We start from the raw sequence: 26,194 nt of genomic DNA, 5'->3' as shown, positions 1-26,194 counted from the left end.
GAAGCTGCACAACCAAGGGGCAACAAGCAGCACAGTTCCAACCAGGGCAACGAGAGAGTGCAGAGCATGCCCATGAGAAGCTGCACAACCAAGGGGCAACAAGCAGCACAGTTCCAACCAGGGCAATGAGAGAGTGCAGAGCATGTCCATGAGAAGCTTCACAACCAAGGGGCAACAAGCAGCACAGTTCCAACCAGGGCAATGAGAGAGTGCAGAGCATGTCCATGAGAAGCCGCACAACCAAGGGGCAACGAGCAGCACAGTTCCAACCAGGGCAATGAGAGAGTGCAGAGCACGTCCAGGAGAAGCTGCACAGCCAAGGGGCAACAAGCAGCACAGTTCCAACCAGGGCAACGAGAGAGTGCAGAGCATGTCCATGAGGAGCTTCACAACCAAGGGGCAGGAAGCAGCACAGTTCCAACCCGGGCAATGAGAGAGTGCAGAGCACGTCCAGGAGAAGCTGCACAGCCAAGGGGCAACAAGCAGCACAGTTCCATCCAGGGCAATGAGAGAGTTCAGAGCATGCCCATGAGAAGCTGCACAACCAAGGGGCAACAAGCAGCACAGTTCCAACCAGGGCAATGAGAGAGTGCAGAGCATGTTCATGAGACGCTGCACAACCAAGGGGCAAGAAGCAGCACAGTTCCAGGCAGGGCAATGAGAGAGTGCAGAGCATGTCCATGAGAAGCTGCACAACCAAGGGGCAAGAAGCAGCACAGTTCCATCCAGGGCAATGAGAGAGTGCAGAGCATGCCCATGAGAAGCTGCACAACCAAGGGGCAACAAGCAGCACAGTTCCAACCAGGGCAATGAGAGAGTGCAGAGCATGTCCACGAGAAGCTGCACAGCCAAGAGGCAAGAAGCAGCACAGTTCCAACCAGGGCAATGAGAGAGTGCAGAGCATGTCCATGAGAAGCTGCACAACCAAGGGGCAAAAAGCAGCACAGTTCCAACCAGGGCAATGAGAGAGCGCAGAGCACGTCCACGAGAAGCTGCACAACCAAGGGGCAATGAGCAGCACAGTTCCAACCAGGGCAATGAGAGAGTGCAGAGCATGTCCATGAGAAGCTGCACAGCCAAGGGGCAAGAAGCAGCACAGTTCCAACCAGGGCAATGAGAGAGTGCAGAGCATGCCCATGAGAAGCTGCACAGCCAAGGGGCAAAAAGCAGCACAGTTCCAACCAGGGCAATGAGAGAGCGCAGAGCACGTCCACGAGAAGCTGCACAACCAAGGGGCAACGAGCAGCACAGTTCCAACCAGGGCAATGAGAGAGTGCAGAGCATGTCCATGAGAAGCTGCACAGCCAAGGGGCAAGAAGCAGCACAGTTCCAACCAGGGCAATGAGAGAGTGCAGAGCATGTCCACGAGAAGCTGCACAGCCAAGGGGCAAGAAGCAGCACAGTTCCAACCAGGGCAATGAGAGAGTGCAGAGCATGTCCATGAGAAGCTGCACAACCAAGGGGCAAGAAGCAGCACAGGTCCAACCAGGGCAATGAGAGAGTGCAGAGCATGTCCATGAGAAGCTGCACAGCCAAGGGGCAACAAGCAGCACAGTTCCAGGCAGGGCAATGAGAGAGTGCAGAGCATGTCCATGAGAAGCTGCACAACCAAGGGGCAACAAGCAGCACAGTTCCAACCAGGGCAATGAGAGAGTGCAGAGCATATCCATGAGACGCTGCACAACCAAGGGGCAACAAGCAGCACAGTTCCAGGCAGGCCAATGAGAGAGTGCAGAGCATGTCCATGAGACGCTGCACAACCAAGGGGCAACGAGCAGCACAGTTCCAACCAGGGCAATGAGAGAGTGCAGAGCATGTCCATGAGAAGCTGCACAACCAAGGGGCAACAAGCAGCACAGTTCCAGGCAGGGCAATGAGAGAGTGCAGAGCATGTCTATGAGAAGCTGCACAACCAAGGGGCAACAAGCAGCACAGTTCCAACCAGGGCAATGAGAGAGTGCAGAGCATGTCCATGAGAAGCTGCACAACCAAGGGGCAAGAAGCAGCACAGTTCCAACCAGGGCAATGAGAGAGTGCAGAGCATGTCCATGAGAAGCTGCACAACCAAGGGGCAACAAGCAGCACAGTTCCAACCAGGGCAATGAGAGAGTGCAGAGCATGTCCATGAGAAGCTGCACAGCCAAGGGGCAAGAAGCAGCACAGTTCCAACCAGGGCAATGAGAGAGTGCCGAGCATGTTCATGAGAAGCTGCACAACCAAGGGGCAAGAAGCAGCACAGTTCCAACCAGGGCAATGAGAGAGTGCAGAGCATGTCCACGAGAAGCTGCACAACCAAGGGGCAACAAGCAGCACAGTTCCAGGCAGGCCAATGAGAGAGTGCAGAGCATGCCCATGAGAAGCTGCACAACCAAGGGGCAAGAAGCAGCACAGTTCCAAATAGGGCAATGAGAGAGTGCAGAGCATGTCCACGAGAAGCTGCACAGCCAAGGGGCAACAAGCAGCACAGTTCCAACCAGGGCAACGAGAGAGTGCAGAGCATGTCCATGAGAAGCTTCACAACCAAGGGGCAACAAGCAGCACAGTTCCAACCAGGGCAACGAGAGAGTGCAGAGCATGTCCACGAGAAGCTGCACAACCAAGGGGCAACAAGCAGCACAGTTCCAACCAGGGCAATGAGAGAGTGCAGAGCATATCCATGAGACGCTGCACAACCAAGGGGCAACAAGCAGCACAGTTCCAGGCAGGCCAATGAGAGAGTGCAGAGCATGTTCATGAGAAGCTGCACAACCAAGGGGCAACAAGCAGCACAGTTCCAACCAGGGCAACGAGAGAGTGCAGAGCATGTCCATGAGAAGCTGCACAACCAAGGGGCAGGAAGCAGCACAGTTCCAACCAGGGCAATGAGAGAGTGCAGAGCATGTCCATGAGAAGCTGCACAACCAAGGGGCAAGAAGCAGCACAGTTCCAACCCTGGCAATGAGAGAGTGCAGAGCATGTCCATGAGAAGCCGCACAACCAAGGGGCAACAGCAGCACAGTTCCAGGCAGGGCAATGAGAGAGTGCAGAGCATGTCCATGAGAAGCCGCACAACCAAGGGGCAACAGCAGCACAGTTCCAGGCAGGGCAATGAGAGAGTGCAGAGCATGTCCATGAGAAGCCGCACAACCAAGGGGCAACAGCAGCACAGTTCCAGGCAGGCCAATGAGAGAGTGCAGAGCATGTTCATGAGAAGCTGCACAACCAAGGGGCAACAAGCAGCACAGTTCCAACCAGGGCAACGAGAGAGTGCAGAGCATGTCCATGAGAAGCTGCACAACCAAGGGGCAGGAAGCAGCACAGTTCCAACCAGGGCAATGAGAGAGTGCAGAGCATGTCCATGAGAAGCTGCACAACCAAGGGGCAAGAAGCAGCACAGTTCCAACCCGGGCAATGAGAGAGTGCAGAGCATGTCCATGAGAAGCCGCACAACCAAGGGGCAACAGCAGCACAGTTCCAGGCAGGGCAATGAGAGAGTGCAGAGCATGTCCATGAGAAGCCGCACAACCAAGGGGCAACAGCAGCACAGTTCCAGGCAGGGCAATGAGAGAGTGCAGAGCATGTCCATGAGAAGCTGCACAGCCAAGGGGCAACAAGCAGCACAGTTCCAACCAGGGCAATGAGAGAGTGCAGAGCATGTCCATGAGAAGCTTCACAACCAAGGGGCAACAAGCAGCACAGTTCCAACCAGGGCAATGAGAGAGTGCAGAGCATGTCCATGAGAAGCTGCACAACCAAGGGGCAACAAGCAGCATAGTTCCCGCAGAGGCAGTGGCCAGAACAGAGCAGGTACATCTGAGGCAACACAGGGAAATGTGGTGCATATACACTGCCATGGACAACAACACAGCCAGGGTGCCTACAATGGACAGTCCAGCCAGCAATGTGAAAGAGATGTGTGTGAGGGGGACTTAAACTCACACCAGAGAATCAGGTGGACTGTGTATTATCGGAGGTGCAGACACACTAGCAGCACCTGACATAGGAGACTGAACAACAGACACAGCGCTAGCTTGTGAGACATGAGAGATAGCTCCATACACAGTGGCAGTACCTGATACAGGAGAGTGAACAACAGACACCATGCTAGTATCTTCTACATGAGAGTGAACCACAGATACAGTCCTAGTATCGGAGACAGGAGAGTGAACAACAGACACAATGCTAGTATCTAATACATGTGAGTGAACAACAGACACAGTGCCAGTACCTGATACAGGAGAGCGAACAACAGACACAGTGCTAGTATCTGACACCTGAGAGTGGACAACAGACACAGTGCCAGAATCTGACACATGAGAGTTAACTGCAGCTGAGGTAGTGACATCACTGTACTGATGACCGACTGGGCTGTATGGTCCAGGAGGCTGGGTGGCACTGGGAGCTGGAGACAGCTGTACAGGAGAGACAGTAAGAGGCTCAGTTGTCGGTGGTGTGTGTCTACGCTTTTTGGGGATCTGTAAGCTCGGTCTGGACTTGACAGTATTGAGAAGTGGTGCTGGCTCCACAGACACACTTCCCATCAAAGGTGGATCATGTGCTGGTGGTGGTCTGCTCTCTGGGGATGTGCTGGACCCTGCTGAACGCTTGCTTTGGCCCTGCATCCTGCCCTCAAACACCTGTGTAACAGAGGACCCCACAACACTGTACTTCTTCCTCTGCTTCACAGGGGGGGGTGGTGAGAGTCGAGGTATGGGGTGAATCGACTTCCGAGACATGTATCTTACGATCCCTTACCAACACCAGCTTCAGGGGAGGCATGGCTGATGGCTGTATGTCCTCAGTGGATGTCTTGTTCCTGGGAGGTGCCTTATCCTTGGGAGGTGCCTTGACCTTGGAAGGTGCCTTGTCCTTTGGGGGTGCCTTGACCTTGGGAGGTGCCTTGTCCTTGGGAGGTGCCTTGTCCTTGGGAGGTGCCTTGTCCTTTGGAGGTGCCTTGTCCTTGGGAGTTGCCTTGTCCTTGGGAGGTGCCTTGTCTTTGGAAGGTGGCTTGTCTTTGGGAGGTGCCTTGTCCTTGGGCGGTGCCTTGTCCTTGGGAGGTGCCTTGTCCTTGTGAGGTACCTTGTCTTTGGGAGGTGCCTTGTCTTTGGGAGGTGCCTTGTCCTTGGGAGGTGCCTTGTCCTTTGGAGGTGCCTTGTCCTTGGGAGGTGCCTTGTACTTGGGAGGTGCCTTGTCCTTGGGAGGTGCCTTGTACTTGGGAGGTGCCTTGTCCTTGGGAGGTGCCTTGTCCTTGTGAGGTACCTTGTCTTTGGGAGGTGCGTTGTCCTTGGGAGGTGCCTTGTCCTTGGGAGGTGCCTTGTCTTTGGGAGGTGCCTTGTCCTTGTGAGGTACCTTGTCTTTGGGAGGTGCCTTGTCCTTGGGAGGTGCCTTGTCCTTGTGAGGTACCTTGTCTTCGGGAGGTGCCTTGTCTTGGGGAGGTGCCTTGTCCTTGGGAGGTGCCTTGTCCTTGGGAGGTGCCTTGTCCTTGGGAGGTGCCTTATCCTTGGGAGGTGCCTTGTCCTTGGGAGTTGCCTTGTCTTTGGGAGGTGCCTTGTCTTTGGGAGGTGCCTTGTCCTTGGGAGGTGCCTTGTCCATAGCAGATGCCTTGTCCTTGGGAGGTGCCTTGTCTTTGGGAGGTGCCTTGTCTTTGGGAGGTGCCTTGTCCTTGGGAGGTGCCTTGTCCATAGGAGGTGCCTTGTCCTTGTGCGGTGCCTTGTCCTTGTGCGGTGCCTTGTCCTTGGGAGGTGCCTTGTCTTTGGGAGTTGCCTTGTCCTTGGGAGGTGCCTTGTCCTTGGGTGGTGCCTTGTCCTTGGGAGGTGCCTTGTCCTTGGGAGGTGCCTTGTCCTTGGGAGGTGCCTTGTCCTTGGGAAGTGCCTTGTCCTTGTGAGGTACCTTGTCTTTGGGAGGTGCCTTGTCCTTTGGAGGTGCCTTGTCCTTGGGAGGTGCCTTGTCTTTGGAAGGTGGCTTGTCCTTGGGAGGTGCCTTGTCCTTGGGAGGTGCCTTGTCCTTGTGAGGTACCTTGTCTTTGGAAGGTGGCTTGTCCTTGGGAGGTGCCTTGTCTTTGGAAGGTGGCTTGTCCTTGGGAGGTGCCTTGTCTTTGGAAGGTGGCTTGTCCTTGGGAGGTGCCTTGTCCTTGTGAGGTACCTTGTCTTTGGAAGGTGCCTTGTCCTTGTGAGGTACCTTGTCTTTGGAAGGTGGCTTGTCCTTGGGAGGTGCCTTGTCCTTGTGAGGTACCTTGTCTTTGGAAGGTGGCTTGTCCTTGGGAGGTGCCTTGTCTTTGGAAGGTACCTTGTCTTTGGAAGGTGGCTTGTCCTTGGGAGGTGCCTTGTACTTGGGAGGTGCCTTGTCCTTGGGAGGTGCCTTGTCCTTGGGAGGTGCCTTGTCCTTGTGAGGTACCTTGTCTCTGGAAGGTGCCTTGTCTTTGGGAGGTGCCTTGTCCTTGGGAGGTACCTTGTCTTTGGAAGGTGGCTTGTCCTTGGGAGGTACCTTGTCTTTGGAAGGTGGCTTGTCCTTGGGAGGTGCCTTGTCTTTGGAAGGTGGCTTGTCCTTGGGAGGTGCCTTGTCCTTGAGAGGTACCTTGTCTTTGGAAGGTGGCTTGTCCTTGGGAGGTGCCTTGTCCTTGGGAAGTGCCTTGTCCTTGTGAGGTACCTTGTCTTTGGGAGGTGCCTTGTCCTTGGGAGGTGCCTTGTCTTTGGAAGGTGGCTTGTCCTTGGGAGGTACCTTGTCTTTGGGAGGTGCCTTGTCCATAGGAGGTGCCTTGTCCTTGGGAGGTACCTTGTCTTTGGGAGGTGCCTTGTCTTTGGGAGGTGCCTTGTCCTTGGGAGGTGCCTTGTCCTTGGGAGGTGCCTTGTCCTTGGGAGGTGCCTTGTCCTTGGGAAGTGCCTTGTCCTTGTGAGGTACCTTGTCTTTGGGAGGTGCCTTGTCCTTGGGAGGTGCCTTGTCTTTGGAAGGTGGCTTGTCCTTGGGAGGTACCTTGTCTTTGGAAGGTGGCTTGTCCTTGGGAGGTACCTTGTCTTCGGGAGGTGCCTTGTCCTTTGGAGGTGCCTTGTCCTTTGGAGGTGCCTTGTCCTTGAGAGGTACCTTGTCTTTGGAAGGTGGCTTGTCCTTGGGAGGTGCCTTGTCTTTGGGAGGTGCCTTGTCTTTGGGAGGGGCCTTGTCCTTGGGAGGTACCTTGTCTTTGGGAGGTGCCTTGTCCTTGGGAGGTACCTTGTCCTTGGGAGGTGCCTTGTCTTTGGGAGGTGCCTTGTCCTTGGGAGGTGCCTTGTCCTTGGGAGGTGCATTGTCCTTGGGAAGTACCTTGTCCTTGGGAGGTGCCTTGTCCTTGGGAGGTACCTTGTCCTTGGGAGGTGCCTTGTCTTTGGAAGGTGGCTTGTCCTTGGGAGGTGCCTTGTCCTTGAGGGGTACCTTGTCTTTGGAAGGTGGCTTGTCCTTGGGAGGTGCCTTGTCTTTGGGAGGTGCCTTGTCTTTGCGAGGGGCCTTGTCCTTGGGAGGTACCTTGTCTTTGGGAGGTGCCTTGTCCTTGGGAGGTGCCTTGTCCTTGGGAGGTGCCTTGTCCATGAGAGGTGCCTTGTCCTTGGGAGATGCCTTTTCCTTGGGAGGTGCCTTGTCCTTGGGAGGTGCCTTGTCCTTGGGAGGTGCCTTGTCCTTGGGAGGTGCCTTGTCCTTGGGAGGTGCCTTGTCCTTGTGAGGTACCTTGTCTTTGGGAGGTGCCTTGTCCTTGGGAGGTGCCTTGTCTTTGTGAGGTGCCTTGTCCTTGGGAGGTGCCTTGTCCTTGGGAGGTGCCTTGTCCTTGGGAGGTGCCTTGTCCTTGGGAGGTGCCTTGTCCTTGTGAGGTACCTTGTCTTTGGGAGGTGCCTTGTCCTTGGGAGGTGCCTTGTCTTTGTGAGGTGCCTTGTCCTTGGGAGGTGCCTTGTCCTTGGGAGGTGCCTTGTCCTTGGGAGGTGCCTTGTCCTTGGGAGGTGCCTTGTCCTTGTGAGGTACCTTGTCTTTGGGAGGTGCCTTGTCCTTGGGAGGTGCCTTGTCTTTGTGAGGTGCCTTGTCCTTGGGAGGTGCCTTGTCCTTGGGAGGTGCCTTGTCCTTGGGAGGTGCCTTGTCCTTGGGAGGTGCCTTGTCTTTGGGAGGTGCCTTGTCCTTGGGAGGTGCCTTGTCCTTGGGAGGTGCCTTGTCCTTGGGAGGTGCCTTGTCCTTGTGAGGTACCTTGTCTTTGGGAGGTGCCTTGTCCTTGGGAGGTGCCTTGTCTTTGCGAGGTGCCTTGTCTTTGGGAGGTGCCTTGTCTTTGTGAGGTGCCTTGTCCTTGGGAGGTGCCTTGTCCTTGGGAGGTGCCTTGTCTTTGTGAGGTGTCTTGTCTTTGGGAGGTGCCTTGTCCTTGGGAGGTGTCTTGTTCTTGGGAGGTACCTTTTCCTTGGGAGGTGCCTTGTTCTTGGGAGGTGCCTTGTCCTTGGGATGTGCCTTTTCCTTGGGAGATGCCTTTTCCATGGGAGGTGCCTTGTCTTTGGGAGGTGCCTTGTCCTTGGGAGGTGCCTTGTCCTTGGGAGGTGCCTTGTCCTTGGGAGATACCTTGTCTTTGGGAGGTGCCTTGTCCTTGGGAGGTGCCTTGTCCTTGGGAGGTGCCTTGTCCTTGGGAGGTGCCTTGTTCTTGGGAGGTGCCTTGTCCTTGAGAGGTGCCTTGTCCTTGGGAGATGCCTTTTCCTTGGGAGATGTCTTTTCTTTGGGAGGTGCCTTGTCCCTGGGAGATGCCTTGTCCCTGGGAGATGCCTTTTCCTTGGGAGATGTCTTTTCTTTGGGAGGTGCCTTGTCCTTGGGAGATACCTTGTCTTTGGGAGGTGCCTTTTCCATGGGAGGTGCCTTGTCCTTGGGAGGTGCCTTGTCCTTGGGAGGTGCCTTGTCCCTGGGAGATGCCTTTTCCTTGGGAGATGCCTTTTCCACGGGAGGTGCCTTGTCTCTGGGAGATGCCTTTTTCTTGGGAGATACCTTGTCCCTGGGAGGTGCCTTTTCCTTGGGAGGTGCCTTGTCCTTGGGAGATACCTTGTCTCTGGGAGATGCCTTTTTCTTGGGAGATACCTTGTCTTTGGGAGGTGCCTTGTCCTTTGGAGGTGCCTTGTCCTTGGGAGATACCTTGTCTTTGGGAGGTGCCTTTTCCATGGGAGGTGCCTTTTCCATGGGAGGTGCCTTGTCCTTGGGAGGTGCCTTGTCCTTGGGAGGTGCCTTGTCCCTGGGAGATGCCTTTTCCTTGGGAGATGCCTTTTCCATGGGAGGTGCCTTTTCCTTGGGAGATGTCTTTTCTTTGGGAGGTGCCTTGTCCCTGGGAGATGCCTTTTTCTTGGGAGATACCTTGTCCCTGGGAGTGGTCATGGATGGGGACGCCTGAGCGCCCTGTGTCTCATCTGAGGGGTAGCTTACGTCGTGCCCTGCGCTGCCTATAGCTTTCCAAGAGGATGGTGTCTGTGGCCTGTGTTTCTTTGCCGGCTGCTTGTGTTGTCTCCGTGTGCCATATCCAGAGTGTGATGCAAAAACCACAGTTGATGGACAGAATGCAGAACAATGTCTTACATTCACCCCAGTACAGAGATCTAGGCCTAAATCTATCTTTCTTTGCACTCCACACCACCCCAGTTCAGACATGACCATAAGCAAAACAATCTGACCCTGTGCCTCATGGGAACAGTCCAGCCCGAACTAAAAACGATGGATTTAGGCCAAGATCTCTGTACTGGGGTGAATGTATGACATTGTTCTGCATTCTGTCCATCAACTGTGGTTTTTGCATTTGTCACCCCGAGTCGGATGGGTATGCTCAGATGTGAGTCCCATGCTCTCCACACCACTGGATTCAAGCAAGCCGGGCTGAAGACGGCTGGAATGCCAGAAACCGGTCCTCGGAGGCTTGTTTCCGGTCTAGGGAAGGCATGGCTTGGCAGTTCGGGCTGGACTGTTCCCATGAGGCACAGGGTCAGACTGATTTGCATATGGCCATGTCTGAACTGGGGTGGTTTGGAGTGCAAAAAAATGATGGATTTAGGCCCAGATCTCTGTACTGGGGTGAATGTATGACATTGTTCTGCATTCTGTCCATCAACTGTGGTTTTTGCGCATATCCAGAGTGTGAGGCAGGATCGGAGAGGTCACTCTCCTCTGTTACAGCCTGTGGTGTGGACACAGGGACAGAAGCTGAACTTTGGGCATGTGACAGCTGAATGGCTGCCTTCACTTTTGAGGACAATGACTGGATAGTTCTGTGTATACCAGCCACATCCCAATGCATCCCCTCCATGAAAGCTACCACCTGGCCCAACTTCCTGTCGTGGTCCATGTTGGACTTGGCCCTCTTGGCAGGGTCATCCCTGAACTTCTTGCCTTCCTCCAATATTCTCTCTGACCTGTTTTTGTTGATTTAATGACTCTGGGCACTTAACACTGCTGACCAGTGCTAAAGTGCATATGCTCTCCCTACTGTAAAGTGTATATATAATTGATTTCCATGTTTGGCTCATTGGACTTACTGTCAGTCCCCAGTAAAGTGCACCAGGGGTGCCAGGGCTTGTAGCTACCAATACTGCTAGTGGGCCTGCAGCGCTGGTTGCGCCACCCACAGAAGCAGCCTTAAAATGTGTCTAGGGTCTGCCAATGCAGAACCTGTGTGCAGTCTGGTACTGTCATGCTGGCTGGGCAAGTGCACACACTTGCCAGCCTCTATACCTTCCCTTTACTTCATGTGAGTCACCCCTATGGTAGGCCCTAGGGCAGGGTGCATTGTAAGCATAAGGTAGGACAAGCCCTGATGTGTGTGGCCTGTCCTAATAGAGAATTACAGCCATTTTTGTTTTTCACAATTGTAAGGCTACCTGTTCTCACAGGCCAGAAAGGGCTGCTGGAATTATTACACTCTTTAATCCCAGCAGGCTCAGGGAACGTGGTAGAAAGTCAAGTTTAGTATGCCTGAACTCAGAATAATAAAATACTTATTTTAGTAAAGTTTATTTTAATATCCTGTGTTTGCAAATGCTACTTGTAGAAAGTTAGCATTTGCTTGCCTAACCATTTCAGCCCGCCTCTGCCAGGATGTGTATCGGCTGTCTGGGTTGTGTGGGTGACAGGTCTGGGGATGACAGGTGGTGAATGGAGGGATTACACCAGAGTGGGTGGTGGGAGTGCCCCTTGACTCTGAATAGGGCTGTGCTCTGCCACCACAATGCTGGCTCCACCTCCTGGGGAGCGACTGATGACTCTGCCCGACACCTGGCCCAGGAAGAGGGAGGACTGTCAACAAAGTGCTCCTGGCTGTACTTGTCATCTCAATGCTGGCTCCAGCTCCTGCAGAGCGTCTGCTGTCCCTGCCCCACACACTGAAAGGAGAAGGCAGAGTCTGCACAACAAAGTTCTCCAGGACTGAAAAGGACTATGCAAAGGCCCCCCTGGCCTGAAAAGACAAAATAAACTGACTATAAATGTAGGAGCCCTGCTCCTAACAAATCAGATCCAGTTTTCCCGCAACAAACCTCTGCCCACCTAGAAGGACTAAGAAGAAACTGAAAGGACTGGCCAGCAGTTGCCTTGCTGAGGAAGGAGAGGAGAAGACCAAAAGAGGACTTTGCTTTGCTGTGCTGATAACTATCTCTAAGGGCTTGTCTGAGCCAGCCCCCTGAATTGAACCCCAGGACCAGTGGGTTCACTGTGCTTTGGATCGTCTGAAACTTGAAGCTGTGTGTTTCCTCCCGCTGGAGGTGAAGTCTGCACCCCCTCGCCCCTCCTAGGGCCGAGGCACCCGAGAGCTCGCCTGCCTTTCTGCCCATTGAGAGCCTCGCTCTTCCAGAGCCGCTCTCTGCCGCTCGGGTCAGGCCGCCTGCTCTTCTGCCACCCCGCCTGTAATTGGAGTGCCTGGAGCGCTTCTCTCCCCTCCCGCTGGAATCCAGATCCTGAGCGCATTCCTGAGGCTGGACGGCCGCCCGTGCGCTGCATCGCACCCGGCCGCCCCCTTTGCCCTCTGACCATGGAAGAGGCCACGCCGCACCTCGAAGGGATCCTCCTCCAGGACGGGCCGTACTGAGAGGTCCGGTGCAGCGCCCCGCCTACTGGAACCCATCCGCTGCTGAGTAAGAACCCAAGGTATGCTCCGCCGCCTAAGCGTACTCCCCAAGTTATTCGCGCACGATCATTGACAAACGAAGATCGTAGCGCTAGCGCTTGACTGTGACTAGGATTACTGCAAGCATTTTACTCTGTTTTACTGATATTTTAAAAACCTATTGAGTGTGATAATATGTGTTTTTAAAAACGATTTCTGAGCTCTTACTTGCATTTTGCTCGCTACTCCCTGGTCCACCACAGCTTCTGTGCTGATTGTTGTGGAGGGAGGTTGAAGCGACACCACTTCCTGGTTCCTGGTTGTTCCATCCTGGCCAGCCATCTTGGGGAGGTTGACGGGCTAGTCTCCACCCTCACCTAATCTATAAGACCTCTCCCTACCTAGCGCAGCGGTGACGCCGTATACGCGCCGAAGAGGCGCCAAAGAGTAGCCAGTCTGCGCCAGTCAGCGGCACGGAAGCGGACGGGGGCGGACGGCTATTTACTTTTCCTTTTCCTGAGCTAGTGGCAATATGTGCCTTAGTATGCTCACGTATTCTAGCCCCGAGCTTCGTACTCTCCGTCCTCCGTGTGGCCGTTGCCATCATGTATTCCCAGGAGGGCGGGCTCTGAAGAAAGGGTGTAGCGCATGTGGTTGGCGCCTTCCTGATCGGAAATCACTTACACAGGTTAGCCCACCCATCCACCATCAATGTTTACTACTGAATACCAGATCCTTACCTGGCCACGCTCTAGACATTTGGAATATGCTACAGGATTCGAAGGTATCCTGTTTGTTCCTTACGGAAACTTGGTTGTCTGACTCTTCTTCCCCCGATTTGGCAAATGCCGTACCCTCCGCCTACAATATTTATAGGAATGACAGGCCATCTGGTAGAGGGGGTGGAGTGGCTATCATAGTAAATAAGAACATAGCATGTCGCACGTTTCCTGTAGATAATATACAGGGCAGTGAAGCCCTTGGCTTCACTCTCCAGCTCTCATCCTCTCAGGCTTGTACTGGTATTCTTGTTTACAGACCACCAGGCTCGGTGGGGCCGTTTTTAGAAGAACTGCAGGCAGCTCTATCGACCCCATGCCTTAGGTCTCTAATCATTGCCTTCTATTAGGTGACTTAAATATTCATATGGACAATAGTTCAGATCCGGACACTCAAAAACTGTTGGATATTACTTCCGTGCTAGGCCTATTTCCTTATGTGGCAGGACCGTCTCATAATAAAGGCCACACGTTGGACCAGATCTTTTCTACTCTTCCTATCTGTGTTGACCCTCCCATGCCAGTTTTGTGGTCAGATCATTTTCTCATCACTTTTTCCATCCCTGTCATGGCTTCATCACGGTCCAAACCTGCTGGGTCGTTAAAGCATCTCTCCAAACCTTTCCATCTTCTTACTAGGGAGATGCTTTCAAATGCTTTAACAAACTTCCCTTGTCCCACCTCTGATAATGTAGAGGATTACATTGCTCTCTTTCACAACTGGCTCACAGATCGTCTAGAGAGCTTGGTTCCGGCCAAGAAACAAAATCCCGCCGATAAGAGGACATCTGCCCCTTGGTTTACCCCTCATTTAAAAAAAGCACGACAAGATCTTAAGAAAGCAGAAAGAGCATGGAGGCGATCTTATGATCATACTGAGAGGCTAAATTTTAAGACGCTGACTCGAGCCTACCATAAATCAATTTGGGAAGGTAAAAAATCCTATCTGGAATCTAGAAAAAATGAAGCGGAGCATTCTTGCAAGGAAATTTTCAGGGTGGTAAAAGATTTCACCTCTCCTTCCGCTTATACTCCAACCCATGCTCATTCAGAAGCTTGGCTGAAGGAAATGGCTGTCTATTTTGAACAAGAAATTACCACTATTCAAGAATCTCTCCAGGCCACTTTTCAGCAGCATACGATGAGTCTGGGGTGCCCCTTACCAGACCACGGTCCCTTCCTGTGTGACTTTCCCCCACTAGATCAGGAGAGTTCTCTTGACATCTTGGCAAGTCTTAAATCCGGATCTCCACAAGATCCTTGCCCGGCCAAGTGTCTAGCAAATATGGCACCAGTTCTAAATGACCTGGTAAATCCCATCCTGAATCTGTCGCTCTCTTCCGGGGTAGTTCCCAAAGCTTGGAAGAGCGCCATGATCCTGCCACTCATTAAAAAACCAGCGCTTGACCCTTCAGTCCATGCCAATTACAGACCCATCTCCCTACTCCCTGCTCTGGCGAAAGTGACTGAGAGGTTTGTTCACAGATCTATCTCTAATTTCATCGAGGAAAAGGGTCTGTTGCATAGCACTCAATCTGGCTTCCGTGCAAATTTCAGCACGGAGACTGCGCTCCTTGAAGTCACAGATGCCATCAGGGAGGAGTTGGATGTTGGAAAAAAAGTGTTACTGATTATGCTAGACCTGTCGGCGGCTTTCGACACCGTTCCCCACGCACTTTTTCTTTCCAGACTCTGGGAATTTGGTCTGCGGGGAACGGTGTGGAATTGGCTTAAATCCTTCTTAGCCGGCCGCCGGCAGACAATCTGGGCGCCTCCCTACTCCGCCGAAATGTCACCGCTAGAAGTGGGGGTTCCCCAAGGTTCCATTCTGAGCCCCCTCCTCTTTAACATCTTTATGGCCCCTCTGGCGGTGACGGCGGATTCTTTCGGCGCCCGGATTGTCACTTACGCTGACGACACCCAGCTCCTCTTTGTAAGCAACAAGGATGGCCTGTTTGACGATGCCCAGGTCAGGGGCTGTTTGAGCGCTGTTTTTGAGTGGTTTGGACGTCATGGGCTGAAGTGCAACTCCGACAAGTCTGAGTTGCTCTTCTTTGGTTGTACCTCTGAGCCTGATTGGAAACCCTGGTGGCCGCAAGATATGTTTCCTCCCACTAGTTCGTCTTTGAAAGCCAAAAACTTGGGAGTTTTGATTGACAATGAGCTATCTTTCGGACCGCATATCTCATCTCTGACTGGGAAATGTTTCGGCATCCTTCAGATGCTTCGTAAATTCCTCCCTCTAGTCTCCATCCAGCACAGAAAAATCATTGACCAGGCACTGATTGGCTCTAGGCTTGATTATGCTAATGTTCTGTTCCTGGGACTTCCCAAATATTTGGTCAGGCGTCTGCAAATCGCCCATAATTCTGCAGCCCGAGCCATCTTTGGTCTTCCAAGAAAAGCCAGAGCCACTGATCTTCTCTCAACACTACACTGGCTTCCTATTGCTAAAAGGATTCTGTTTAAAACTTTGACCACGACTTTCAAGGCCCTACATGGCATAGGCCCCAAATATATTTCCAAACGATTGTCCTGGTATAACCCCCCCAGATCTCTCAGATCTTCGTCCCTATCTAAAATGAGTGTTCCCATTATCAAGCGTGCTAGAGCAGAAGGACGGTCTTTTCGCTACTTGGCTCCTCATGCTTGGAACAACCTCCCAATCTCTTTGAGACAGACCTCTAGCCTTCTTTCCTTCCGAAAGGCCCTTAAGACATTGCTTTTCCCTTAATTTGATACTGCTTCCTGTGTCTTCACGTCCTCTCAGTGTTATGTTCTCCCTTCTTCGGTTGGGTTTCCTTCGATAAAGCGCCGGGATACTCCGTGGAGTGGCCGTGCGCTATAGAAGTATAAAAATAACATAACATAACATAACAAGAACGTCTCACCCTACTGAGGGCATCGCATGGCCAGGAGCGCCCCCAGAAACTTCCTCCACCTAGGCACAGTGCTTGTCACGGGCTCGGAGCCCGCAACGTTCTTCTTTCCCCGTAAAGCACTGTTGTTATTGTTATTGTCATTTTGTATAGCGCCAATTCACCTGCAGGTCTCAGGGCGCTTTGACCGCAAAACACAACAACTAAGTTAGCTGAAAGGGAGTGAAGGAACTGGGTAAGACTATACTGGGCTGAGCGTTGCTCTGAATAGAATTGTTTTTAGGGCTTTCCTGAAGCGGAGTAAATTGCCATCCTTACGGAGGGCCTCAGGCAAATCGTTCCAGAGCTTAGGTAGTAGGACGGAGAAGGATCTCCCACCCTTTGTGGCCAGTCTGAAGCGGGGACATACCAGCAATTGGGCGTCGGAGGACCTGAGACTTCTTTCCGGTCTATAAATCTCTAGCCGTTCCTTGATATACGCCGGGGCTTGTCCATAAATGGATTTGTGGGCTATACAGAGGCTTTTGAAGACTGTGTGCTGCAACTGGTCCCTGTACGTCCCGGCCTCCCAGCCTTGTACGCCTTTGACGCGAGGCGCATACATTGGAGAAAGGCCGCTGATCGTCTGCAGTATGGGTCGCACAGAAGAGGTACGACTCGTACCCTGCACACCGCGAGACACGTGCAACGTAGAAGGGCTTACCCGTGCTCGCATCTATCACCAGGTATGTGTCTACCTTCTCAGAGCCGTACGCAAGGTGCATACTATGAAGGAAGGCCACTGTTTGTCCTGAAATACGAAGCGCACATCGCACGACTCGTACCCCGCGCACCGCGAGATGCATGCAAGTTAAACGGGCTTTCTCGTGCAACGCGTTCAGAGTCCGCCAGAGAGCTAAGGAGTGCCCAGCCTGCCGGGAAGCATAACAAGAGCCCAGAATCTCCACAAGGTTGTGTGGGACAGTGTCCTAACGTGATGGACATTGCAAATTAAGCCTTTTTAGGGACTTTAAAGAACTGTTTACCAATTAATAAAAACTAGAGAGAAGCAACCTAAGCATTTTAAAGGAACATTTAAGAAACACTTGCCATTTTGAAATCTCTTGGCCCCACTTTTAAACCGTTAAAGAAGGTCTTGTGATAATTTACCTGCCTGCAAATATTTTTACATAAAGAAGACGTATTTTTGATACAACCTACAGCCTGTTGTCCATTTGTGGGGGAATCAGTGTATTTATTGTGTGTGATTATAAATACTCAACTGACAGCACTCTTGAGATTAGCCTTGACTGCTCGCACCACGCAACCTAGAGGGTGAGCAGGGGTTATTCTTGAGGGGTAATTCCCTTGCCCTGACTTAGAGGAGAGGGTCCCTACTTGTCACAAGTACCTACCTGTGCCAACCAGAGACCCCCATTTCTAACATTGGTGGCAGCGGTGGGATCTTCGAATTTGCATTTGTGATTTATGTACAGTAAAATATTGATCACCACATAGTGAGAGCAGACCTATAATGCAGCCACAGATTTCAGTTTTTTTAATTTTGTTGAGAGATCTCCATGTGCTTTTGAAAAGTCATCCCTGGTTCAGTGAGAATGGAAAAGGCAGCATCAATTTCATCTAGTAACTGTGATTGGGAGAGACTAGAAAACTACACCAGCAAACAGCTCAGGAGCTTCTGCAAACATTCCAAAATTTCCATGACCGGACTCTCCAGAAGGGAGCAGTTCCAAAAGGCGCTGAGGGCCTGGGTCGAGGCAAAGACTGCCCTTGGAAATGAGAGTGAATATGAGGATGCAGAACAGCAGCTGGAGGAACCACTGGGTCTAGAAGGGCGGGGTGCAACCTCTCCATTGGGTAGCAGCATTTCTAGCAGATGTCTCTCGCCAGAGGAGTTGGCAGACAGGGCAGCAACCAGGGCACATGAAATGGAGATGGCAGGATTATACGGACCGATGGAAATGGAAAAACAAAACTTGGCAATGGAAGAGAAAAAGCTCCAATTGGAAAATGACTTGAGAATGAGGAAACTTGATTTGGAGCTCGAGGGGCTTAACGCCATGAGGGCTTCAGCCCAGCAACAAGAAATATGTGTAGCTCGGAGATTGAACTTTGTTGAGTTGGAGGTAGAGTCCAGCTCAGATGGTGGCAGCAACATTCAGGTATCTAGTGCTGAGAGAGTAGTACCCACACCCAGAGATGTGGCACCTGTTGGACTTGGCCCTTCTGGCAGGTTCACCCCTAAACTTTTTGCTTGTAATGGTGACCTGGTGATAGTGATTTTTGATGTCTGCGCACTTTCACTGTGTCCCAGTGGAAAGTGTGTGCGCACTCTGAGTGCGTGGAGCAAGGTTGGCCTGCCCTCCCATAGGAATGCATGGGGAATATCTGTGTCCCTGGTAGTTCCTGATGTGTGGGGTGTGCAGGCTCGAGTTTGGTATGTGCGGACTCGTGTGATTGAATTCTGCGCAATGATATGTGCGGCGTGAATGTGTCTAGTGTGGAAATGCCTCTTCTAGACATGGGTGTGCGTGTGCAGTGAGTGTGCTGGCACGTTATTGGCTGGAGCTTGCTGGTGAGCCTGGCTCCAGGAGTCTGGATGGGTCTGCCCGGTGGTGAGTGTGGAGATTAGCATACTGATGGCTGGGGAGGAGTGCACCTGGGTCCTGAATAGGGCTGGGCTTTCCCCACACAATGCTGGCTCCTCCCCCTGTGGTGCGTCTAATGTCCCTAGCCCTGCCAGTGAATAGAGTGAGGGGCTGAGCACATCAGGGGTGCTCCCAGACCAGCTGCGACTGGTTCTTCCCCCACCCTGCACCTTTAGACAAAGGATTTCTCTGTATAAAAGGAGGCTGTGACCCCTTGTCAAATGTTCTTGTTTGCCAACTTGAATCCTGCCAGGGGCATGCTGCTGCTTGGACCCAGGGGAAGGCTTGCCTCCATGGGCCCTGCCCAGCCCCTGGACTCCTGAAGGACTTTGCTGGACTTGTGGACCTTTACTGGTGCTCTAGCGCCCGGGAGTGCTTGATTTTGGCCCACAGTGCTTAATAGCGCTTTACTTTGTGTCCTCTAGTGCTGGGAGCGCTTTACTTTCACCCCTCAAGCGCCTGTGAGCGCTTTATTTGTGTCCTAGCGCCTAGGGGCACATTATGGTCTATAGCGCCTGGGAGCGCTTGTTGTTCTAAGCCGGTGCCCACCCGGCATTTGCCCGCTTAATTGCTGACTTTAAAGTCCCCTGGCAGGTGTCCACACCGCTAGGGACCGTGCCGCTCTTTTCTTTTGGCCCCGAGATTCACCGCCGGCCCGAGAGAAGCACCGGAAGCCGATATCCGGCCAGCCGCCTGGTTGTGGGTGGGGCTGGGAGGACATTGTTTCCGCTTCCCCCTGCCTGGGGGAAGCCATGGTCTGCCTTCCGGTCTCCCATGTGCAGAGGGAGACCGGAGATACTGCCGCCGAAAGAGAAAGATCCCGGAGCCTTGAGGGCTCCACCTTCCAAGTCCCGGTCCCGAAATGGGGGACCGGCTGAAGCCGGGCACTTTTGGCAAAGGTGGGGCTCCTCAGGAGGAGAGAGCCCCGCGGTGACGGCAGGAAGCCCCGCAGAATAAGTGCCGTTGCCCGGAGGAGCCCCCGCCAGGAGAAGAACAGCCCGGTGAGTAGAAGGGCTGGGGGGCTCCGTGTGGGCTACTGTAGGTGCCGGAGAAAGGCACAGTGACGGTGGTGCAGGTAGGGCAGCCCCGAATGGCAGTGGGCCGCCCCAACATTTTTAACCGAGTCTCGGATGACTCCAACGCTGTGGCACACCTTGTTTAAAAGACCCGTGTCCCTCACAACGCTCCACGGTATTTTGGGGGCATATTTCATTTTCCAAGCGCTAGGGCGCTTCAGGAGGGCGCAAGTTATTTCTGGAGCCAGAGGGCTCAAATGCACATGTTATTTAAGAGCCAGGGTGCTCCAATCCGGTGCCCCAGTTTATTCCTAGAGCCAGAGGGCTCCAAGGTACGCAGTCTTTTGTGTTCTGAGCCTGGAGGGCTCCCAAAACACGTATTCTTTGCTCTAGAGCCTGGAGGGCTCCCCATGGGTGGTGCAGTTTTGCCCTGAGGGGCTAGCGAGAACCCCTGTCACAGTTTTGTTCCCAGTTGCCCAGCACTTAGTGGGCAGCTGCGCCATTTAGGACCTTTCTTCCTATGGACAGGTGTTCTCTGGACTCAGGAGTGAGGCGCACTCCTTCACCCCTACTTGGCCTTCCCCAGCTGCGCAGCACTTAGTGCCAGCTGCAGCTTTTAGGCCCTGTCCCTGTCCTCAGCTGCCCAGCAAGTAGTGGGCAGCTGCTACGTTTAGGTTTTGGCGCAGTGGCGCAACCTGGACTTTGATGTAAGTTTTGTGCCAATGTGATTTCTGCGAATTGTTATTTTCTACACCTCTGAATGTTGTGATGCATCATGTGTAATGTTACTATGCTTTACCCCTAAATGTATGGTGATACTTAGGTGGTTCTTCTTCCTAGTGCAGGTGTTGCTAGTGAGGTCCTGGTTCCCTGCGTGACCTTTTCCTAAGGTGGTTAGGGTTGCGTAGGTGGTACTTACCTGGTACCAGTGATTACTGGTTGTGTGCTAAAGTGATTATTAGTCTATGATCTACAACGTGCTATTTCTAACAGTATTTCTAGTTCTAAATGTGCTTATTCCTGACAGTGGTCCAGGCGGCCCTGTCTTATCCATATCCCCTGTAAATTCTGCCCGTGCCTCTGGCACATTGTACAGTGTGTGTTTACTATCTAATGTGTTTTGTAATACAAAGGCTATTGTTACATATACCTTGTGTGGAGTTCCTTTTGTGGGGGGCCTGGGATGTTGTTGCTGGTGGGTGCATGCGCAAATACTTAACTTACATTGCCTCCGGGGTAAGCCTTACTGCTCGTGCCACGCTACCAAGGGGGTGAGCAGGGGTTATCTTGGCGTGTAACTTCCTTGCCCTGACTTAGGAATGGTGGTCTCTGACTGACTTTGGCGCAAGCCCTGGCCAGCCAGGGATCCCATTTCTAACACTGGTGGCAGCGGTGGGATAAGGATTTGTGTTTGCGCAGTACCACAGCGACAACTGGCTCCACTACAAAACTCTGCATTTTAGATAGTCACATGAAAGGGGATTATTGTTTTTGAGTTTGCTAAAAATGTCATTTCTGTTGAAATGTGTTTTCTGGACTCACCAGTGGGTGGGATCCAGTGGAAGCAGCATAAGTGTGTCCAGTGCATGTGTTCCCCATCCTGTTCCCATGGTAATGGTACCTGTGTCACGTGGTGGTTAGGTTGAGAAATCAGAGGCGGTAGAAACTGTCTTACCAGTCTGGGGGGGGCTGTGGGTAGATGAATGGTGTGTTGCACTGGACGTGGGTGTGAGTTCTCTGGGATGGGGAGCTTGCTGAATAAATGGATGTGTGTTGGATTTCATGGGTGGGCCTGAAGCTCAAGGGAGTTTCCCCTGCCCCTGTGCCATTGTGTTTTTTGTTGGGGAGTGACCCTAAGTAAAGTTCTGGTCTTCCAGCCCGGTGGTGGAAGTGGCTCAGAGGAGCACAAGCCTGGTCTCCGTTGTCTGGTTTTTTTTTTTTTGGGAACACCAGGTGATGGAGCCTAGCATGTCCGTATGGAGCGTCCTTTAAGGGAGATCTCCCAGTGTGGAGAGAACGTGGAGCGCCTGTAAGCAGGGCTCTAGTAGTTCTGTTGTCTGGCAGTACCGCTCAAGTTGGGAGGGTGCAGAAGTCCAGATGGAGGGGTGTGTTGGACTTGGCCCTCTTGGCAGGGTCACCCCTGAACTTTTTGCCTTCCTTTAATATTCTCTCTGACCTGTTTTTGTTGGTTTAATGACTCTGAGCACTTTACCACTGCTGACCAGTGCTAAAGTGCATATGCTCTCCCAATGTAAAATGTAACTGTGATTGATTTCCATGATTGTTTCATTGGATTTATTGTCAGTCCCCAGCAAAGTGCACCAGGGGTGCCAGGGCTTGTAAATGCCAATGCTGCTGGTGGGCCTGCAGCGCTGGTTGCACCACCCACAGAAGCAGCCTGTGAAAATGTGTCTAGTGTCTGCCATTGCAGAACCTGTGTGCAGTCTGGCACTGTCATGGTGGCTGGGCAAGTGCACACACTTGCCAGCCTCTAAACCTTCCCTTAACTTCATAATAGTCACCCCTATGGTAGGCCCTAGGCCAGGGTGCATTGTATGTGTAAGGTAGGACAGGCCCTGATGTGTGTGGCATGTCCTAATAGTGAATTACAGCCAAATTCGTTTTTCACTATTGTAAGGCTACCTGTTCTCATAGGCCAGAATGGGCTGCTGGAATTATTACACCCTATAATCCCATCAGGCTCAGGGAAGATGGTAGAAAGTCATGTTTAGTATGCCTGAACTCAGAATAATAAAATGCATCTTTTAGTAGAGTTTATTTTAATATCCTGTGTTTGCAACTGCTACTTTTAGAAGGTTAGCATTTGCTTGCCTAACCATTTCAGCCCACCTCTGCTGGGATGTGTATCTGACTGTCTGGGTTTGTGTGAGTGACAGGGCTGGGGAATTACAGGTGGTGAATGCCAGGATTACAGCTTGGTGGGAGGTGGGAGTGCCCCTGGACTATGAATGGGTCTGTGCTCTGCCACCACAGTGCTGGCTCCACCTCCTGTGGAGCGTCTGATGTGCCTGCCCCTCACACTATAAGCAGAAGCCAGAGTACACCCCACAAAGAGCTCAGAGACTGAATGAAGTTATGCAGAGGCCCCCCTGGCCTGAAAAGACAAAAGAAATGCTGTATAAAAGTAGGAGCCCTGCTCCTTGTGAATCAGAATCCTGTTTCCCACAAAGAACCTCTGCCCAAATAGAAGAAGAAGAAGACGCTGGAAGGACTGGCCTGCTGCTTGCCTTGCTGAGGAAGGAGAGGAAAAGACTTTGAAAAGGACTTTGCAGATTTGTGCTTTGAAACATTCTCCAAGGGCTTGACTGAGCGTGTCCCCTGAACTGAACCCCAGGACCAGTGGGTTCAAGGTGTCTTCGCCCGTTTATCTTCCAGCCATGTGTGCCTCCCGCCGGAGCTGAGTCTGCGCCCCCATCGCCCCCTCCTAGGGCTGTGGCACTCAGGAGCTCGCCTGCCCTTTACCCGTGAAAGCCTCGCTCGGTTCGGAGTCGCTCTCTGCCCCCAGGTCAGGCTGCCTGCTCCTCTGCCCCTGCCTGCCACTGGAGCGCGCTGAAGCGCTCATTCGCCCCTCCCGCCGGAATTTCCTCCAGGCCAGTGATTGAAGCCGCGACTACAGCCCGACCTTCAAGACTGGCCCTGCTGTCCCCGCTCGCTGAACCTGAGATAGTGCAAGCCGCGCCGCCCCTCTGTTGAGAGACCCCAGTACAGCCGGTACTGAGGTCGCGGGCCGCGCCTCCTGCCCACCTCCCACTGGAAGTGAGATCCGAAGTCCCGAGGCCCACCCGAGTCGCACTGCCATGCACGACTCGGCCGAAGAAGAAACTCAAGCCTCCCAGGTACGTCACAGCTTCACGGGCTAGGGGCCCGCAACGTTTGTTTTCCCCTTGAGCCAGTGTTCGCCTCCATCGTACCCGGCACGCCTGTCCACTACTGGGATCACTGGCAGAGTATGGCGCGTATCCAGGATAACGCTCCCCCCTTTGTGCCCGCACCTACAGAGACTGGGCGCACCGTGAACTGGGCACCTCGTCTCTCCTCAGGGCCATATGCTGAAATAGGTACGCCTCGCGTTGCCTGCCTGGATGCTTCATTTTCTAGTCAGAGCGGTACGCCGCGTACCAGGCCCACGCCCGTTGAGAGAGCATTGATAGGGCTAGTGGCGTTCGCCCGTGCAGAGCACTCAGAAACGCTACGAAGCGCCCAGCAGGCCTGAGACAGGCCTAGAGTACCTAGAACCGTGAAGAGAACTCTTCTAAAGCGTATTGGAATAAGAGGAACCCTTATTTTGAACTGTGACTAAGAGAAGCTTGCCCTATTACAATTCGGTGACATATAAAAACGTTATTGGTCTTGTGATAAGTCTGATCTGCTTATATATATATTTTTACATAAAGGAACGTATTTTTATATATTCACCGCCTGGTGTCCATTTGTGGGGCATTGGTACCTTTTACTGTGTGTGTTATTACAAATGCTTAACTCCATAACGCCTGAAGAATAGCCTTGGCTGCTCATGCCACGCACCTAGAGGGTGAGCAAGGGTCATTCTAAGGGGTCATCCTTCGCCCTGACTTAGAGGAGAGGGTCCCTGCTTGTCACAAGTGAAAACTTGCGCCAACCAGAGACCCCCAATTCTAACATTGGACGCAGCGGTAAGGATTTGCGAATTTGCATTTGTGATTGACATACAGTGAATTGCTGATCACCACATAGTGAGAGCAGACCGATGACGCAGCCACAGATTTTATTGTTTTTTCATTTTGCCAGGAGATCTCCATGTGTTGTTGAAAACGTCATGCCTGGTTCAGTGAGGATGGAAAAGGCAGCCACCAGATGCCTGTCGCCAGAGGAGTTGGCAGACAGGGCAGCAGACAGGGCACATGCAATGGAGACGGCAAAGTTAGCTGGACAAATAGAATTGGAAAAACTAAAATTGGCAATGGAGGCACAAAAACGCCAAAGAGCTCACTTCTTGAAAATGAGAAAACTTGATTTGGAGCTTGAAGCCAGGAGGGCTTCAGCCCAACATCCAGAGATGTGTGTAGCTCGCAGATTGAGCTTTGCTGAGTTGGAGGTGGAGTCCAGCTCAGCTGGTGGCAGCAACATTCAGCTATCTAGTGCTGACAGCATAGTGCGCACACCTAGAGATATAGCACCTGTTGGACAGGCCACATGAAGGGCCGCTCCCCCTCGGCCCGACCAGGCCCGAGCCCGGTCACACAAGTGCCACACACCACCACTGCTCGTCTTCCGTCCCCTCCGGGACCCCGGCCCCTGAACATATCGACCTCGTGGGCCCGACCCACTACTGGCCCGCGCGCCCAGCCTGGGCGCCATCTTGGACACTCCACCACGAGGCCGCCTGGCCCCCGATCGACCTCAACCCTGGGCCTAGCCAGGCCTCAGACATTCCGGCACCACCATCCACCCAGGAGGTGAGCGGGCTACTTGGCAAGTCAATGGGAGAAAGAGGCGTCGATGGCTCTCCCCCGCCAAGTGCCGCTCGCCCATCGCCTCCCCGGGCGCTGGCTCCACCCCCCTGCTGGGTGTCTGGATTCCCTCATCCCGGACCTCCCGACCTCCAAGTGCGAGGGTCCGGACATCAAAGGGCACCAGCCCTATAACTGGGGCAGCTCCAGAGCAGGAAGGCAGTTGTATCCTGGAGTCGAGAGACGCAGAGAAGAACTCATCCTTGACGGACTACTGGCGCTGCCGTAGCTCTGCCTTGCGCTTCATCGTCCTGCCTGCTGGCGCTGCCGCAACCTTCGTAACCTTCGTAATCCTTCATCGTCGTCGGGACCTGCTGGCGTGGCCGCGGACCGTTTGTAACTACCATCTTCACCGGGACCTGCTGGCTCCGCCGCGGACCGTCGCTTCCTTCGTCCATCTCGGGACCTGCTGGCTCCGCCGCGGCCCGATCATCTAGAACGCCGAGCTCGAGGATTGAGAGCTATTTCCATCTTTTGGTAACAAGACTGTCCCGCTACCCTTCTCCCAAACCAGAGACCAGAATCGAGGGGACCCCTGAGTCCAGACCTCCTTTGTTGGACAGGCCACATGACGGGCCGCTCTCCCCCGGTTCGACCAGGCCCGAGCCAGTCACGCAAGCACCACACACCACCATTGCACGTCCGACGTCCCCTCAGGGACACCTGCCCTCGAGCATGATAACCTCGTGGGTCCGATCCACCGCCGACCCATGCGCCCAGCCTGGGCCGCCATCTTGGACACTTCGCCACGAGGCCGCCTGGCCCCCGATCGACCTCAACCCTGGGCCTAGCCCGGCCTCAGACATTCCGGCACCACCCTCCACCCAGGAGGTGAGCGAGCTACTTGGCAAGTCAATGGGAGAAAGAGGTGTCGATGGCTCTCCCCCGGCCAGTGCCGCTCGCCCATCGCCTCCCCGGGCGCTGGCTCCACCCCCCTGCTGGGTGTCTGGACTCCCTCATCCCGGACCTCCCGACCTCCAAGTGCGAGGGTCCGGACATCAAAGCACGCCAGCCCTATAACTGGGGCAGCTCCAGAGCAGGAAGGCAGTTGTATCTTGGAGTCGAGAGACGAAAGAAGAACTCATCCTGGACGGACTACTGGCGCTGCCGTAGCTCTGTCCTGTGCACCATCATCCTGCCTGTTGGCGCTGCCACAGCCGTCGTAACCTTCATCCTTCACCGTCGTCCGGATCTGCTGGCGAGGCCGCGGACCGTTGTAACCGTCATCTGCATCGGGACCTGCTTGGCTTCTCCACGGCCCGTCGACCATCCTTCATCCATCTCGGGACCTGCTTGGCTCCTCCACGGCCCGATCAGCAAACACG

The sequence above is a fragment of the Lissotriton vulgaris genome, unplaced genomic scaffold (genome assembly GCF_964263255.1).
Source record: "Lissotriton vulgaris unplaced genomic scaffold, aLisVul1.2 SCAFFOLD_388, whole genome shotgun sequence".
Lineage (NCBI taxonomy): Eukaryota > Metazoa > Chordata > Amphibia > Caudata > Salamandridae > Lissotriton > Lissotriton vulgaris.
Note: the sequence above shows the minus strand (reverse complement) of the source record.